The sequence below is a fragment of the Giraffa tippelskirchi genome, chromosome 8 (assembly GCF_054371585.1).
Source record: "Giraffa tippelskirchi isolate mGirTip1 chromosome 8, T2T-mGirTip1v1.2.pri, whole genome shotgun sequence".
NCBI classification, from domain to species: domain Eukaryota; kingdom Metazoa; phylum Chordata; class Mammalia; order Artiodactyla; family Giraffidae; genus Giraffa; species Giraffa tippelskirchi.
The window spans coordinates 145109962-145128804 of NC_137282.1; the positions used below are offsets into that span (position 1 = coordinate 145109962).

At 42.8% G+C, this 18843-nt stretch overlaps 6 non-coding genes across 6 annotated transcripts; 1 reads left to right on the plus strand and 5 right to left on the minus strand.

Annotated features, from left to right (window-relative positions):
* Positions 1 to 103: 103 nt before the first annotated feature.
* Positions 104 to 192, minus strand: TRNAY-GUA (transfer RNA tyrosine (anticodon GUA)). Its single transcript is given in 2 exon segments — positions 104 to 139; positions 156 to 192. It is a non-coding gene; the product is annotated as a tRNA-Tyr (tRNA).
* A 380-nt stretch (positions 193 to 572) lies between these two features.
* TRNAY-GUA (transfer RNA tyrosine (anticodon GUA)) lies at positions 573 to 662 on the minus strand. The gene is given in 2 exon segments: positions 573 to 608; positions 626 to 662. It is a non-coding gene; the product is annotated as a tRNA-Tyr (tRNA).
* Positions 663 to 4036: 3374 nt separating this feature from the next.
* Positions 4037 to 4109, plus strand: TRNAA-AGC (transfer RNA alanine (anticodon AGC)). The gene has a single exon. It is a non-coding gene; the product is annotated as a tRNA-Ala (tRNA).
* A 2536-nt stretch (positions 4110 to 6645) lies between these two features.
* On the minus strand, positions 6646 to 6736 carry TRNAY-GUA (transfer RNA tyrosine (anticodon GUA)). The gene is given in 2 exon segments: positions 6646 to 6681; positions 6700 to 6736. It is a non-coding gene; the product is annotated as a tRNA-Tyr (tRNA).
* Positions 6737 to 17791: 11055 nt separating this feature from the next.
* TRNAK-CUU (transfer RNA lysine (anticodon CUU)) lies at positions 17792 to 17864 on the minus strand. Its single transcript has one exon. It is a non-coding gene; the product is annotated as a tRNA-Lys (tRNA).
* Positions 17865 to 18605: 741 nt separating this feature from the next.
* Positions 18606 to 18677, minus strand: TRNAP-AGG (transfer RNA proline (anticodon AGG)). Its single transcript has one exon. It is a non-coding gene; the product is annotated as a tRNA-Pro (tRNA).
* Positions 18678 to 18843: the final 166 nt, after the last annotated feature.

Here is an 18843-nt window from a genome sequence, read left to right on the forward strand (position 1 = left end):
TGACAGCTTCCTGTGCCTGCCTCAGGTTCACTTGTTTGTTTATATATCTATTCCTACAAGGTCATCGTGTTTAGGCCTGCAATGGTTTTCCTAAAATGAAACATCCTTCGAGCCGGATTTGAACCAGCGACCTAAGGATAACCATTAACCAGTTTCTACAGTCCTCCGCTCTACCAACTGAGCTATCGAAGGAGTTGTGAATAGCACTCTTAGAATACTTTAAATAATCTTTACCTGAGTATTGTAATTTCGTTTTGACTAAGTTGATTTCAAAAATATGAAACATGAAAGGTGCTAAAAATATTCTAAAATTAATATGGGTAGTGATTATAAAAGTATATTTAAAAAATTAATTCCCTTGAACACTAAGGAGTTGTGCTTTGCTACTCCTACTGTTTTATCCGCTTAGCTCCTCTTCTCCCAATCAAAAGTGAGCCACGAGGGATAAGGTTTTCCTAAATGGGTAAGGAAGGGACATGTTATCTTGAAGTGGAGTTACTGTCCGGTTCATTCGGATGGGGAAAGTTCTTCGTCCATTACTTGGTTCGGCCCGTAATTTCCAAAAACTCGCCTCCTTCGAGCCGGATTCGAACCAGCGACCTAAGGATGACTATCAACCAAGTACCTACAGTCCTCCGCTCTACCAACTGAGCTATCGAAGGATCACCTCTAAGCACCCTTTCAGACTTCCTTTTCTAATGTCTATCCAGATGATTTCTGCTTTGATAATACGCATTCATTTTTAAAAGTATAATTAATTTTAAGCAGTGTTTTTAAACGCTGTGTCATGATCTGGTTAGTTGCTTTCACCGATTTAATAAATATCTAAAATCCATTGGGTTGTACATCTAGGACGTTAGGATATTGTATATGTATATCTTAAACAAAAATTCTACCGGTATCCCATGTCCTCCTCCCTAAGTATTATATACCTAGGGTGGATTTCTTGCTTTATCCCCGATTTCCTGCTGTCCCCTCTAATTACCATTTCCTTTTTCTCTAGAAAAAATGTCTAGGTTTGCTCGATAAATGATATAATTACTGAAAACACAGACAACTAGGTTGAAGAGGATCCCTAACTTGTGAACAGAGCAATATCTGGTGCATTTTCGTATCACTGTGATTCTTCTTTCTGAAAATCTAATGTGAAATCGTGTGTTCATAGCTCTAATGATGAAATATGTGGAGCGTCAATTTTTTTAGTTGGATAAATAATTTGGGTGGTTCATATTAATCAATGAATAATTAATGAATGATTACTTTGGCGCAATTAAAGTGAAACCAAAACACCTGTAAATTTTAAACACAAATATAAATAAACGTTTTTTCCAGAGAAAATCGTCAGACATTGAGGTTCAACAGAGATTGCCTTAGACTAAAGCAGAAATAGACATAAATGGGGAATACACTAAATTATCTGGAGAGAAAAGGTTTTCTTTGGAAATACACTTAAGGAAAATATATTTTATAAATATCTGTGCTTATTTATACAAACTTATGTAAAACTATATTATTTCTACAAGATGATATTATTGAAAAATATTCCAAAATTTTCCTTAAATGGCAATTGCCAATGCCTTCTATTTAGGAATATTGAGAGCACGTCGTCAATATTGAATTCAGTAATTAAATCCCTTTCCATGAAAAACTACAAAAATATCTAGCAACTTTCAGTGTTCCTGACCTAATAGAGAATTAGCAGCTGGAGAGGAGAGATCCTAGAAAGTGAAGTTTCTCTTTCATTGTTGAGTGTCCTATCCATGCTTCAAATACAAAGTGGAAAATAGCAGATATGCCAAGTGTGAAAATTCAGCATGGTGCTGGATTCCATTGCTGCTTCAGAACTGTTGTGTCTCTTGGGATGCAAAAGTCTTACTGGGGTGATACTTAGGGGAGCAGGAAGCTCCCAGAAAGGAAACTGAAAAGACAAGTCCACTTTTCCTCCTCCTCCTCCAGCCTTGCATTCTCCCTCTAGCTTACTTATTGGTAAAGGAAGGGGATGACAGAGGATGAGATGGTTGGATGGTATCACTGACTGAATGGACATGAGTTTGAGTAAGCTCTGGGAGTTGGTGATGGACAGGGAAGCCTGGAGTGCTGCAGTCCTTGGGATCATAAAGTCAGACACGACTGAGCGACTGAACTGAATATAAAGCCAAGTAGTAAGTCAGCAGTATGATTTATAGAGTCCTACCTCCTTTATCACAAGGCAGATTAAAGGATGAGTGTCTTAGTCTGCACCAGCTCCTATGACAAAATACCATAGACTGGGTGGTTTAAATAACAGAAATTTATTTTCTCACAGTCCTGGAGGGTGGGATGTCCAAGATGAAAACAACAACAATTCAGTTCCAGGTGAGAGCTCTCCTCCTGATTTGACAGAGAGAACTCTGATGTCTCCCATTATGAGGATAGTAATCCTGCAGGATCAGGGCCCCACCCTAACTACTACATTAACCATAATTACTTTCTAATTCCAAATACAGTCACATTTGGAGGTGGGAAGAACACAGTTCAGTCCAGAGCAGTGAGCTTAGAGTTCAGTCAATAGTTTAACAACTGGCAAAATGTCCTTGTGAATTTTAAGACAGTATTCTTGATCTTCATTTTACCTCTAATGGAAGCTAAGAGGTTCAAATTTTAATAACTAATCTAATGCTATTGGAAACTAGAACTCCTAGCTCATGGTTAAAATCCCCAAGTTGGTCCCAGTTCATAATCAGTCATCCCAAAGCTCAATCCATGGATCTGAATTGTGGAATTAAGCCACTTTTTTCTTTTTTTCACTCCAGTTCCACATGCACCCCTAATATAATCATGGAAAATAAATGTTAAAAAAGATAGTAATAAGTGGAGGCCAAACTGACTTTTGTACCTGGGTAAATTCTATCCAAGGAAGAGTAAAGTGAGAACATGTAGATGGAGAGAAGGCAAAGCTGACCTTGAGCCGAATTTTGAGATAAACGGTAGGTTTCTACATACACTAGGGATATCTGAGTTTTGAACTCTTTTGTCTCAAATGCAGTGGGTGCGGGAAGGTGGAGGACTTTCTCCCAAAGAAAGTTATTCCCTTTTTTTTTTTGTCAGCCCTGATTGCACTGAAAAAGAAAAGAGAAGCATAAGCATTTAAGAGGATTAAGGGGGTTCTGAAAAGGCCTTCGCAGCATGCCTACACAGCATAGGAACATAGAGTCACTTTCTTAAGTAAAATGCTCCATCTTCTCCGTTTCAATTTTATCACCTTGCCCCAATTTCATTGAGACTAGAAAATAATATTAAACAACAAGAACAAAACATTTCTAATGATGGAATTTCAGACAAAGAAGCAGTTGATGTTTAGATATTGGAGAAGGACCTTCAAATGACTTTACTGCAAGTGATGGTCCTCGCAATGCCCAAGAGTTCTCTCTTCAGAACTAACTCTGTACAGTACCTAGCACCTAATACAGTACTTGGTACCTGGTACTCCACAGGCCCAGAATAAAAAGTGGCACCTACTACTTTTGTTTTTGTTTTGCAGAGAATCCAGATCTAAGCGTGTAGCCATGATTATATTCTCTTCTCCTATTAATGTTTACCTTAGAAAAATAACTTGTACACCCTTGATCGAAATCGGGACTACGAAGTCAGAATGAAGGGAGGAATTTACTGGGACGCACACCCCCTTGTGACCTTGTGTCCACCGACGGAGTTTTATTTTTAAGCCAGACAGAAAGCAGATCTTAGGGGACATTTGTACGAACTCTGGAGAATCTGTTTCTGGGGCGAGCAGAGTCAACCGGTGGAAAACTTAGGAGTGAGGGAATTGGCAGAAACTGTTGGGATGGCCAAAAGCAGAGTCTCGTTGGTTGAGAAACTTGAGTTGCCCTTCTGGATGCACCTGCAATTTCCTTCCTGTGCCCGGCTTCCGCAGATATGATTCCAGTGTGAAACTCTTGCCCAATATCGAACACAGGTACAAATCGCAGTGGCCACGAGTTCTGAACTACTTTCAGATATTAAAGCGAGCGAGGAAGACGTGTTTACCTATCCGGGTGGGGAATTAGCTCAAATGGTAGAGCGCTCGCTTAGCATGCGAGAGGTAGCGGGATCGATGCCCGCATTCTCCAGCTTTATGTTCCACCTACGCCTTGGCCTTTATTCCCATGCTTCTATAAGTAATAAACACCTTGCTTAAACATTACCACTTAAAGACGAAATTCAGTAATATTGGTGACCTCACCTTTGTCTTCAGTGATATGGTAGGCAAGGTTGGATTCTGTGGGTTTTCTCTCCGTTTTTGAAGATTGTCTCTACCAGGTGAATTTACACATCTACATTCCAGTTATTTATACGTTAATGTTACATTTTTTATTCTCAGGATCTATTTCCCACATGTCTGATCTCTTGAAGGTAATCTCAAATTCTTACAACTGAAACAAATGATTTCCACCTTTTTTAAAAACTTGGGGGATAATTGCTTTATGTCCTTCTTAATACGATTGTGAAGAGCTGAATAATATGTAGGTATGTTTGAGGTTTGGGTTTTTTTTTTTTTTTTTTTTACATTCACTCTTCCGCTTCTGAAGTCATCTGGCTGTTTCTACGGATTTGGTGAGGCTGCTGCTGGCACTGATATTGGAATCTTGCAGAATATGGCCTAATTATGGGGGAGACGGGACTTCCCTGGTGGCTCAGAGGTTAAAGCGTCTGCCTCCAATGCGGGACACCTGGGTTCGATCCTTGGGTCGGGAAGATCCCCTGGAGAAGGAAATGGCAAACCACTCCAGTGTTCTTGCCTGGAGAATCCCATGGACGGAGGAGCCTGGTAGGCTACAGTCCACGGGGTCGCAAAGAGTCGGACACGACTGAGCGACTTCCCTTCCATGGGGGAGACGAGCTTCCAGGTGGCGCTAGTGTTAAAGAACCCACCTGCCAGTGCAGGAGACTAAGAGACGCCGGTTCGATCCCTGGGTTGGGAAGATCCCCTGGAGGAGAGCACGCAACCCACTCCTCTATTCTTACCTGGAGAATCCCTTGGACAGAAGAGCCTAGAGAGCTACACCCCACAGGGTTGCAAAGCAGGCAAGCACAGCATGGGAGGGAAACCGCAGTGGAGAACTTGTTTGAATTGGAAGCTCTGGTGCCTTGGTGAGAAAATCCAGGACAATCTAATAAACTGTGCATCCAAGGCCCATGTTATCTTTGAAAAGAAAATTGGACCATTTTTCTTGTTTACACTTGTGCCCTCATTTCGCTTTCAAAGAGCAAGGATACTACCAGTTTCTAGCCTGTAATACTGGTAGTTGTCAATGTGTTATAGGCAGTGTCTCTCAAACCTAGTTCATTAACCTTGGACTTCTGTGTCCTACATTAACTCTCTAGGTGGTTCACGCGCCAAAGTTTGAGAATTGCTTACTTAAAGAATAAAAGTTCTGAAGCATGGGAAGGAACATGCAGAAGTGTCAGGCACAAAATCCTCAGACAGCTCTTCCTTACTTAATATCTTTTACAGTTGGGAACTCTTCCGTAGGTATTCGGAATCACATTTTTCAGACGGGGTAGAAGTGTTGTTAACATATTTTAATGAAATTGGCATAAAATTAACAATTATTTTCTATTGTTAAGAGAGCTCAACCTCGAGCTCATGCTCAAATTGAGTAAAAATTCTATCAATTTTCCCCTTGTCTATTAATTTTCTAAAAACTTCTATTCTGCAGTGGTTCTCAAATCTTGCAACACGTTCAGATTACCTGGGAGCTTTTAAAACTACCAATGTCTAGGTCCCACCGCCAAAGTGGCACAAGTATAGGCGCTTTGTAAAATATTCCCACGTGATTCCGACATCCACCCACGTTTCCCAGCCAGTAATGAGAATCACCTTTCTTTGCATAACTAAACCTAGAAGGGGAGGCAGTGTCTCAGAATTTTATCCCTCCTCCAGGGGTTGTAGGTGGCTGCCAGTAGTAGAGCATCCACCGGGAAAGAATAGAGCAAGTTCCGGAAGTTGGTGATGGACAGGGAAGCCTGGCTTGCCGCAGTCCAAGGGCGCAGAGTTGGACACGAAGGAAGCGACTTAGCAGCAGCAGCAGCAGAGCGATTGAACTGAGGACTCTAGTAACACCAGGCGGCGCTCGTGCTCCATCAGTTACTAACCATTGGTGAGCGTTGTTACAGCAGGCCGCCCCCTCCCCCCGAGTCCTTCCCGCCCTGGTCTTCGGATCCCGAGGGGTGTGGCGAAGACTCGTCTCTGGATTCCTTGATCCCTGGGTCGGGAAGACCCCCTGGAGAAGGAAATGGCAACCCACTCCAGCGTTCTTGTCTAGGAAATCCCGTGGACAGAGGAGCCTGGCGGTCCACAGTCCCTGGGGTCGCAAAAGAGTCGGACGTGACTCAGCGACTAGACCAACACCACCTTTGCTGAAAACGGGCCCAACTCTGATCCCCCTGGTCGGGGTTCCAGACTTCTCTACGGCACCGGCCCTTAATGAACTATGGTGCTGAAGTTTGACCGTGCGTGTTAGAAATTGTTACGGAGAACAATAGCTTAAAGAAACATATTCCCTGCACACAGGTCAGTCTTCAACACATGCACAGCAAGTATTTATATAACTGACAAAGGCCTTAAAGTTGGGGATTTAATTTAAAACCACACAAAACGTGAACTCCTTCGAGCCGGATTCGAACCAGCGACCTAAGGATACCCAGGATTACTTCATACTACAGTCCTCCGCTCTACCTACTGAGCTATCGAAGGAATTACGATCTCTGCTGAATCCGCAGAGGATGCCATCACTGCGTAAGGCTGGGAGACCATTGGCGCTTGCTGTTCTGTTCACCCATGCTGTTGATAAATACGCTCTGATGGCCTCCACGTTTTCTTTCTTTTTTAAAATAACCTAGCACTCCCTCAGAGGGGCACTGCCCCAGGCCAAGGTGAAAACGGTAGCACCCACTGGTTTGCAAAAAGAAAATAAAACAGTGAGGCATTAGGAACTAACAAAAATTTAGCAATGATTGTCTTTTACTGTGATGAATGAATTTAAATTATCAGTCTTGGGATTTGAAGTGCTTTAATCGGCAATTTTAACAGATAATTAATAGAAGGAGGAGGAGGAAGAAAACAAGTACCGGGTTAAACTCTTCACACCATAGTGCTGCTGCTGCTGCTGCTAAGTCGCTTCAGTCGTGTCCGACTCTGTGCGACCCCATAAACGGCAGCCCACCAGGCTCCGCCGTCCCTGGGATTCTCCAGGCAAGAATACTGGAGTGAGTTGCCATTTCCTTCTCCAGTGCATGAAAGGGAAAAGTGAAAGTGAAGTCGCTCAGTCGTGTCCGACTCTTAGCGACCCCATGGACTGTAGCCTACCAGGCTCCTCCGTCCATGGGATTTTCCAGGCAAGAGTACTGGAGTGGGGTGCCATTGCCTTCTCCGTCAAACCATACTAAGACTTATTTAATTGACATTAGTCCCTGTAGATAAATCAGGCTGTCATACTAATTCTAAACTCAGAAAACAATCTGTCCATGGGGAGCTAAAATAATATTTTTAAACTAACTCAAGGTAGAAAGTACTGTCATTCAAATACTAGTTAATTTTGCAAAGTGTGAGTCTAGTCTAATTTTCTGTGACAGTCTGAACCTCAAAATGGCTATTACTCTCTCCTAAATGAAATCCACTTGAGGTGGCAACCAACATGAGGAATCTGCTTTGGTCTCTACGTTCTACTAAAGATCATTACATTGTCATACTGTGGAGCCATACACATAGGACAAACAAACCCCTTGTGCGGATAGAACACTGAGACTAGCGTTCACTCTTCCACGGCACAAATATTTGCTTTTTGTTTGTCTGTTTCTGAATAGATATTAGGGAAATTTAAATGGAGGCAGTCTTATTCAAGCTTCAGAAGCAGGATAGCAGGCCTCTGAATAGTTTCTAACCTGGCTGGACCTTGCCGGGATTCCGAGCCTGCCTGGGAGCTTAGCAAGTTAGGAGGCACTTTAGATAAGAAAGGGAGCAGGTCTTGAAATCCTTGAGTCTCTGGAGGTCTGGCCAGCCGTGCCTGGGGTTTAACGTATGACTGTCAAGATAAAACAAAAAGCATTGTAATAATGTAAAAGTAAAACCAAGGCTGCTTTTTTGCAGCCTGGGATTACAAGTTCAGTTCAGTTCTGTCGCTCAGTCGTGTCTGACTCTGCGACCCTATGGACTGCACCCCGGGAGACACCAGAAGACCCTGGAAGCCGGAAGACACCAGGCTTCCCTGTCCATCAGCAACTCCCGGAGCTTGCTCAAACTCATGTCCATCGAATAGGTGATGCTATCCAACCATCTCATCTTCTGTCGTCCCCTTCTCCTCCCGCCTTCTATCTTTCCCAGCATCAGGGTCTTCTCCAAATGTTAGGTAGTTAGAATAGGAAAAAGGAGTCCAAAATGGCGGTGGCTAGAAGACAAAGGAAAAAATCTGTGAAAATGAAACAAAAGAAAGTCTGTGGACCGGGGTGAGAACCTCTGGTGAAACAAACAGTCCTCCTGGCTAGCCCAGTTTACACAGGGCAGGCTCAGGGGTAAGGAGACAAAACTTATAGAAAGAGGAAGCCAAGATGCATTGAGGTCTCTCCTTTGGGGTAGGCCCGCCCTCACGGCTCGAGGGTGTATTATACTTTGCTCCCCGAATAAAACTGAGTTGTCACTGGGCTGAAACACTGGTCTGCCCTGTCAAATCTTGGCTGCCTGCGAGACGGAACCGAGGAAATTAACACATTCCCCTGACACAATGAGTCAGTTCTTCGCATCAGGTGGCCAAAGTATTGGAGCTTCAGCTTCAGCATCAGTCCTTCCAATGAATATTCAGGACTGATTTCCTTTAAGATGGACTGATTGGATCTCCTTGCTGTCCAAGGGACTCTTAAGAGTCTTCTCCAACACCATAGTTCAAAAGCATCAATTCTTCAGCGCTCAGCTTTCTTTATGGTCCAGCTCTCACATCCATACATGACTACTGGAAAAACCATGGCTTTGACTAGATGGACCTTTGTTGGCAATTGGGAGCCTCCAAAGCTGCTATTTGAAGTCTCATGGGTGAGATGCACGCATCACCTGGGACCCTTTCCCAACTGGAACTCCAGATTGCTGTCATTTGGGACTTCGCAGTGCTGTCCAAGTGTGGATATAGGTCATCCCCTTTTGATGATATATATGCTGTTACTTCTCTCTATTGTTTCTATTTCTTTTCTTTTAAGAATTAAGTCAAATGATCTCTGTTATAAATTCAAATTGTTTATTTGTGTGTAACGAATGAATTGTTTTGTTAATGAATCCTTTAAAGTAAAACTTTCCACAAAACATTTAAAAGCAAGTTGCTAATCACTTAATCTGGTTGTTTACCCCCTCAAGTCTTCATAAAACTGAAACATCTGTTTTGAGAGGGGCTAGTCTGAATGGTTTAAATATGAAATTTTATCTCCTCCCCAACCCCAACTGACTGAATAAGTTATCCTATTTTATAGATGTACTTAGTACTATCCACTTTGTAAAAGTATATACTTTTACAAAAAGTATCCATTCCTTCCTTCCTTTTTCTACCACTCTACATTACAATACAGAAGATTCAGGCAGTTAAGACAGGCCTTAAGGAGCTTTCAGGAAAGAACAAGTAGTAGATTTGAGAGATTCTGAGGAGTGTGTGTACGTATGTGAATAACTTGAACTCTTGTAGGTCAAGAATCACGTCTGGTTCTTCCATGTTGATTTAGAAAAAATGCACATGAGAGTTGCGAGTTGTTTTGTTTGGCACAAAATGAGGACTGCAGCCTGAGATAGCTCTGAGAAACTGCTCCAGAGAGGTAGGGGAGAAGGTCAGTATATATATGATTTTGGTAATGGGGGAGTACATGCCATCAAGCACAGATTCTTTTTTTACAGAAAGTTTCTGCTGGTCTCATGAAGCTTCTGTTAGTCATGAAGAGCAGTCATCAATGTGAAAGATTTTAGTGTTGTTCTAGATTTTAGGCAATACTAGAATTGGGTTCATAAAATCACCTCCTGATAATATCTAACTGTTGGAATGTTTTAGCCATGTGTTCCGGGAAACAAGCTCACTCAGAAGGATGATGCAGATAGTGAAGTGCAGTTTATTACACCGGCGGGCCCAAGGCAGAGTCTCCTCTTAGCCAAGGACCCCAACCAGCATTTGTGAAAATCTTTTATACCCCATGTGTACGTGTCTGAATCCACCACCCCAAACTCCTTGAGACTTACGTAAACAAAGGAAAGGTAAATACAATCATAATAACCCCATCATTCATGTGTTATGTGTTCAAACAGTCAATAATCAATAAGCCCGAGGTTACATTCCAAACAGTTAATAATCAGTAAGCCCGAGGTTACATTCCGATAGATACAGAAAAATTTATGACCTGTCTGGAGGTAGGGGGATCAGTGTGTGTTTTCTCTTAGGCGATGAGTAACCTAGATATGATCTTCAAGATTCCCCTGTCCCGAGGGGGTCTTATCCTTCTGTTGTGGTTTCCATAGGCACTAAGCACAGAGTTCAGAGTCCATTGGAGAGGTGGCCAAGCATGATCAGCATGAACAGGCCTAAGATGGATTCCAGGCCTTATGAATTCCTTCTTCAGGAAGACCTGTCCTGCCAGTTTTCCTGGAGCACAGACTGCTTCGTTTCTGCACTCCACCCTGAATTCCTTTCAGGGGGTGTTGAAGGTCAGCAGCTGCAGCAGCACATGATTCAATCCTTATAGAGTTAGGCGGCAGGCACCCATGGCAAGTGCCAATTTGTAGTTGAGACATATGTTACCAAGTCCAAACTCGCTCTACTTCCTGGTGCTGCTGCTGCTAAGTCACTTCAGTCGTGTCCGACCCTGTGCGACCCCATAGACAGGAGGACCTGCACACAGACCAATTAACTGAGAGACGATGTGTTGAGGCAAAGAATAGGACTTTATTCTGAAAGCTAGCTGATGGAGAAGGTGGCAGATTAATACTTCAAAAGAACCATCTTATCTGGGTCTGGATGCCATGTTCTTTTCTAGAACAGAGATGGGGGTTGTTGAGGAAGTAAAGTAAAAAGGGCCATCGGTCTTGCAAAACATCTCCAGGAATGGCCACCTTGTGGAAGGGATGTGTTCATTTCTTCTTTCTTGCAGCCATTCACAAGTGGGCAGCGTCAGATTATTTCTCTTTGAGCTGAACAAAGGCACCTGAGTTTGACAGTCAGGCACGGGGGAGGGTTCTCTGAGGCAGACCATTATATATGATTATAATAACAAAAGCAACGCAAAGCAAGTCAAAGAAACAGTTCCAAAAAGGAGTCGGAACTGGCTCTTCCCTGCAACAAACCTAGCCTTCTTTTCCATGTATTTACACAATAAAGTATAACAATGTGAAAATGTTAAGAAGCAGGAAAGTTTTGGAGTTCCTTTCTTTTTGGCCTTCATAAGTATTCTTAGATGCACGTGGGAGACAAATTTTGAATCTTACCATAACAGGAAAGAACAAATCTGACTCCGTTTTAAACATATTTCTTTTACTTTAACCTTTGAACCCCCATTCCTCAGTGGTAAAGAATCCTCAGGCCAAACCAGGAGACCGCGAGTTCAATCCCTGGATAGAGAGGATGCCTTGGAGAAGGAAATGGCAACCCACTCCAGTATTCTTACCTAGGAAATCCCAAGGACAGAAGAGCCTGGAGCGTCACATTCCAAGAGGTCACAAAAGACTCAGACAAGAGTTAGCAACTAAACTCTTTAACCTTTGCATTCTATTAGCTTCACTATAAATTAATCACTAAAGGGATGTTGCCTAAGGATTAAAATATACATAAAAGCCCTTCTCCAGGAACCATGACTCCCAGGCCTGAGGGCTTAAGGTGAAAAATACCTGTGTTTAGCTTCCGGGGAAACACCCTGACCCAGCACCCCCCTCTCCCCCATTATATCCCCTCTCGAGTCTGGTGAGAACAAGGAAATATTTGCAACAACTTACTGGGTTTTTTTGTTTGTTTGTTTTAACTTTATTGCCTCACCTTCCCCTCTTTGTTCCATAAAAGACACTAGCATCCAAGCCAGGCCAGAGGGTTCTTGAGACCATTTGACCACCATCTTCTGCAGTTGGTTGGCTTTGTGGATAAAGTCGCTATTCCTTTCCCCAAATCCTCATCTCTCTATGGATTGACCTGTGTGGGACGAGAAGTAGGAGCTTGGACTTGATCACAAACTTTAGTGACGCCAGTCAGGGCCTTGCTGCTAGAGGCCAGGAGGCAGGTTGCACAATTTTAAGGTAAGGCCCTAGCAGCTGCAGGCAGCACTTGTTCTGAGAATCTTTCCCTTCAAAATCCCCTGAAGCAGCACCAAACGCTTGCAGCAAGAAATCAACAGACTTCTAGAAACTGAAGAACTCGACCATCCAGTAGCGTGAGTCACTCTCGGTTGACAACAGGCCAGCCAATTTGTTTTGTGTTTGATTGAGATACCCTGTTGGAGCGGGCACTTGTTGGACTCTACCCAACTTGTAAACCGGTTTGTTTGCTTCTACTCTGTGTTCATTCTTGTTGGAATGTGTGCTTTTAGTGATGGGATTTGTTTGTGCTTTTGGTGCTTTGTTGTTCTTGAACTTTTAAATATGGGAAATATTCAATCTGTCCCTAAGGAAAGCCTTTTGGGGGGGTATCTTAAATAAGTGGGCAAACTATAGCTGTAAGCCTATGACTAAGAAAGAGATGATATTCTATTAAGGTAATGTGTGGCTCCAACATATATTAGGATCAGAAAAGTGATGACACCTGAAGGGCTCACTCAGTTACTATGCAGTCTTGCAGTTGGATTGCTTTGTGAAAGGGCAGGGGAAAAAGGTGAGATTCCCTAAGTACAGCATTTATGCTATTGCATCAAGAGGAAAAGAAGTCAGATGACCTCCAGCCTACAATGCAGCAGTCTGAAAGGAAACCCAAGAGAAAATCTGTTGTATGAAAGGGAGCGGGAGAAAATGAGAGTGAGGGCATGTTGTCACACCTTAAATTCCACTCTGGCCAATACGGCTCCCCTACCTGACCATGTGACTGTTCAGACACTCCCATGCCGTGGACCTACTCACTCCTTCCACCTCTTCATCTTTTCCCTACTTATGGGGAATGATTAGAAGTTTCTATGTTAATCCCCGGGGCACAGGCACTTAGTTTCGTATCGCCATCTAAGGCCCTACAGGGCACTCAGTTTGGACCGGGAGCCACTTTCAAAACGGGGCGATGTCTCTTGAGCGGATATCCTGTAGGAGGCTTTAAGGCAAAAGGCCAACCAGCCGGATGTCTATGGATGCACAATCCATTCTCAACTTCAGATTTAACTGGAAAAACCAGATTTAACTGGAAAAACCATAACCCCCATTACTGAGAGGACCCACACCGCCTGACAACTTTTCACGTCTGTCTTTGCCATTCACCATCACTCTCAGGCGGACATTCACACCCTTATGAATTTGATGGGGACTGAGATTAAAAGGAGGATGGTTATTGACAAAGCTAGAGAGGAAGCGCACCAGCTTCATCTAGTGGACCCAGATGGAACTCCAGAAGCAAATCAGGCAGTTCCTACCAGCGAGCCTCACCGAGATCCTAAAAACAGAGACATGCCACATCTAGAGCATTACAGAAAGTGTATCTTGGCAGGTACCTAAGCAAAAGAGCTTAAACAAAATTCTGGAGATACCAAAAAACCCCACTGAAGATCCATTAGAGTTTCTAGAAAGAATTTATCAAGCTTATGGGTGCTACACTGATGGAGACCCTAAGGCCCCTGAGAATATGATGGTAAACGTGATCTTTGTTGAGCAAAGTACACCAGATATAGGAAGAATGTTACAAAAGTTAGATGCTGGATTTGGAATGAACCCTTCTCAATTAGCAGATGTGGCTTTTAAAGTGTTCAATAACAGGGAACAACGACAGAGAAAAGAAGATGCAAAACGGCTGGCAGGGGCCCTGGATTCCTGGAAGGCAAGTAACTAGAAGAGAGGTAAGCCACAATTGAGAGAGAGCAATGCGCTTACTATAAGGAGAAAAGGAATTGGAAAAAAGATTGCCCCAGGCTAAAAAATAAGAAGGAAAATAATAAAAGAAAGATAGGAGGCACTCAGATGGTTGAAAGAGGGGAATATTAATGAGTGAAGAGGACCAGGGGCTCCATTGGACTCAAGGCCCAATTCTAATTTCCGCACCGGAACCCTGAGTAAAATTGACTGGCAAATGAGTTGATAGACTTTTGATACATGCAGGTGCAACATACTCTGTAGAAAACACCAAGGTGGCACCAAGAAACATCTCAATTCATCCTGCTCATGGGAGTCTCTGGAGAAGTACAAAATTGTAGACCTATGTATTCACAAAATTGTGATTGTGTCTGACTTTACTTTTCTTCCAGAGACTCTCCTCCCAAGTTCATATCTAACTGTAGGCTAACATGTTCTTGTAGGCAGCCTCTTAAATTACTGACGTCTGGCTTTTCTTTGATATCTGGCTCAATCCAGGATCAGTTAAACTGTAGTCATGAACAGAAAGTCTGGACTCGGCTTTCAGATTATCTGTCCTAAGAAAAAGTCACTTAAGTTTTTTTTTTTTTTTTAGTTATTTTGATAGGTGGGATTTATTAAACAATGTTATATGGATGAAAGGTTGTGTTAAGCATTCTAAAGGCGATGCAGCTAAATTATTCTTTCAACAAATATGTGAGAGCTTACTACGTATCAAATTCCTGAACTCCAAAATGTTATAATGTGTTTTTTTTCTTTTGTACCCAGACAGTGTGGCTATATTTGGAATAAGGAAGTAATTAAAGTCGGATTTGTGTTCTTGAAAGAAGAGACACCCGGAAGCTCATTCCCTGTTTCTGCCTTTGAAGACACAGCAAGAAGACAGCCCAGAAGAGAGTGGCCGCCAGTAACTGAATCAGCTAGTGCCTTAATCTTGTACTTCTCAGCTTCCAGAACTGCAAGAAAATAATTGTTTTTTTTTAGTTTAAGCTACCCAGTCTGTGTTATTTTGTTTTGGCAGCCCAAGTAGTGTAAGAAACCAGCGGGAACCTATGCTGTTTTTAACCACCTTCCTTTGCAGTTGGAGTGTTAGGTCTAAGGAGTTAGGTTACCTTGTGTTCTGGACCAAGCTCAGGGATGGTCTTGGCCTTGGAGATGTTTGCATGGGTCTTAGGTTCAGAAATTCACTTTTTAAGTAGGTCAGCTCAATTTTAACATGATAGCCCAATGGCCATAAAACTGGGAAAAGGCAATCTGTTCTAAGCAACACAAAAAATTGTTTATATACCACAAATCCATTAAGGTAATTGACAACAGGACATATGACTTTTTAACACCAATAATATTTGTTCCTCTGTGTAGGACATCCCTTTATAGTTTTTATCATACCAGGAAACCAAAACATTAAGTAGAGGCTGCTGAGTGAGCAAAGGGAAATCAGGCTTTACAATAAGACTTGGGGTTTGATATCCACAACATGTGTTCTGTAAATGTTCAGTGAGTGTTCTTTCTAGTAAATGAAATGTTCATATAAATCAGAAACAGGGTCTTGGTTCCCTTGATTTTAGTGGATAAATACTGGTAATTTCTTAACTCTATTTCTGTCACTGTCATCTATTTTTTAAAAGTCACTCCAACCACCTTAACTTTGGTAATAGGTATCCAACTTGGAAAAAGTGCTTAATAAAAATATGTTCATTAATTGATTTGAAAGACTTCTTGTCTTTAAAGGAGACTGGAAAACAGTTACTTTTCAGGAAAGCTGCTGCTTGTCCATCCATTTTCAGTTGACTCATGATTCTCAGTTTCAGCGTGTTTATACTGACAATACTTCCAAATTGTAGGGTGTCAACTTATTTTAAAACGTGATTCCATATGCCCAACCATAGGTGCTATTGATTTAAATAGGTGAAATACTGGATAGTTTTAGAAATGAATATAACATTAGATATCTTAATAACAATATTCAGGTTCCTGAGTAAAGAAAAAAGCAAAATTTGGATGGGGAAGGTTCATTTCAGTTCACTCGCTCAGTCGTGTCCGACTTTTTGCGACCCCATAAGCCGCAGGACTCCAGGCTTCCCTGTCCAACACCAACTCCCGGAGCCCACCCAAACTCATGTCCATTGAGTCGGTGATGCCATCCAACCATCTCATCCTCTGTCATCCCCTTCTCCTCCTGCCCTCAATCTTATCCAGCATCAGGGTCTTTTTAAATGAGTCAGCTCTTCTCATCAGGTGGCCAAAGTATTGGAGTTTAAACATCAGACCTTCCAATTGTGGTAAACAGTCATGTCTCCAGCGTGCTCAGAAGTGGGCACCCTTTCAATATAATTATCAATAGTTCTGGGGCTTTTAGTCTCAATAGGTACAGTTAAAATTATCAGGTTTTCAAAGCGACATAGATAACGTTAACATCTAACTCCTTTTGCTCTGGTATACACTAGGCAAACTTTCGCACGAATTTTGCCTTCAGAAATTTGAAAGCAATTAAAAACACATGAGGGAAATTTCCCGGATGGTGAAATGGATAAGAATCTGCCTTCAAATGTAGGCAACAGGGGTTCGATCCCTGATCTGGGAAGATTCCACTTTCCGCAGAGCCCAGCGCCACAACTGCTTGGTCTGCACGCTAAAGCCCAAGGGTTGCAATTACCAAGCCCACGCGCCCTGGAGCCTGTGCCCGGCAAAGAGAGGAGCCTGCGCACCGCATCGAGAGCAGCCCCTGCTCTCCACAAGGAGAGCCCGAACACAGCAGCGAAGACCCAGGGAAGCCAAAAAAAACAAAACAAAACAAAAACCCCACACTAGGGCACTTAGTGGGTTTTTTTTTCTTAGTATAAATTTATAAAGCTGATATTCTGACTTTAAAGTTGTTCTTGACTATCCACACTTCCATTCAAGAGAGAATGGCAGAAATGCAATTTGGACTTTAAAAACCAGGCTTAAATCTTTAGATTTTATTTTGTAGGCAGTTTCAACCTGTTGTGGGTTGGATTGTCACCTATGTTGTGTTGTTGTTGGTTAGTGGCTAAGTCGTGTCCGACTCTTTTGACCCCATGGACTGGATCCCTCAAGTTCCTTCTCCAGGAGTTGACCAACCCAGGGATCTACCTCGCATCTCCTGCATTGGCAGGAGGTTTCTTTACCATGAGCCACCAGGGAAGCCCCTATTGTCATCTATAAGGAGATCCATTGTGCTGTTTATGTGTGGGTGATCAGGAGCTGAAAGGGTATATGGAGTAGTAGTAATAGAAAATCTGTCTTTCCTTACTACATAATGGCACTTGCTTGAGCCAGAAAGTAGAATCACCTTTCTCAAAATTCCATGAACATTGCTGCCTCTGCCCCCAAAACTGTTTCTTTTGGTTGGATTGTCTTCTCCACCCTCACACTTGACCTTTCCCAACATCCTTGCATCCTAAATCGTTTTTGATGGGGAATCATCCCAGAAGTTTAAATATACAAAGCCAATGCCCTACCAGAGACCTCGTATCTCTTATCAAAATAAAAGTCTAATAAGGCCGGAAAAAAATGCGTTGCCGCCAGGGGGCGATGAGGGTTAACTTCGCAGAGCCAGAAAGCCGGCCCAAATAGTTCAACACAGCCAGTAAACCGTAGCACGTCACCAGGATTCCATAATTCAGTCCTGGATAGTTATGAAATCTAAAGTTTCTCACGTTTGGCAAAGGTGGGGAACTTCGTTTCGGAGATTAGGAAGGTGCGGAAATCTAGCTGAGAGAGAAGATTGAGAAAAAGCTATTCATTCGCCCAACGTGGGGGTCGAACCCACAACCCTGAGATTAAGGGTCTCATGCGCTACCGACTGAGCTAGCCGGACGGCTGGTAGAAACGTTTGCCTTAATGAGTTAAGAGACTATGTCGAACAGACTTCTTCGACGGCGATTATACGAGTCTAGATTTTATTTGACTGCTTTTGCTATATAAGCTAGATGATATGAAACGGCAAAGAATGTAAGCATTATCAGAAATTATTGGCGCGCACTCCATTCACTTTCAACACTTCTTCCGTCTTCCTCTCATTCTTACCAACCTGTCTGTTTCTGGAATCCAAGAGTAGTAATCTGAACGTCCTAAGGGTGACCCCCAGCTCTGGTACTCCCAGAGCTTCAGGCCTGGTTGACAAGGTGGTTTGTTACAAGCTCAGTCCCAAAGGGCTCAGGTCTTTGAACCCAGACACTGCACAAGGCCTTCTCCGTAACCCCCTGAGACATTCCTCTCCTGATTCTATCACCTGTCAACCCTGACCCCTCTTGCCACGCTGGGTAGCTGTTGTCCTGAAGGAATTCCCTGCGGTTTTCTCCTTCCTTTTCAGGCCCCTGATGCTCGTTCATTTGTTGCCCTTCTCCATAATCAAAGTTTACACATATAGAAAAGGGAGGTGGGAAGGGGTGTTGCAACTGTATTTTAACATAAACTGTTTGACAACCACTGTAATATAGAATCCAATGATTTTTGTGTATTTTGTTTACCACAGACTGCAAAAGTTCAGCAAATATACCAATTTCTTTTGGGCGAGTTTGACTTAACAAAAACTGGACACCGTGGGCAGACAAAACCTGGGCTCGTCCGGGATTTGAACCCGGGACCTCTCGCACCCTAAGCGAGAATCATACCCCTAGACCAACGAGCCACCCGTCAAGGCCCGTTTTTTTAAACATTAAATATTTAGCTTCTTCATTTGTGTTCAGTCTCATTTGTAGATGTATATAACTATAAACTACATTTCCCCCACTGTTTCTCTTTCCCTTCTACCCTCCCTTCCTAGTTTCAAAACCAGATGGTCCTGGCTTGGAACT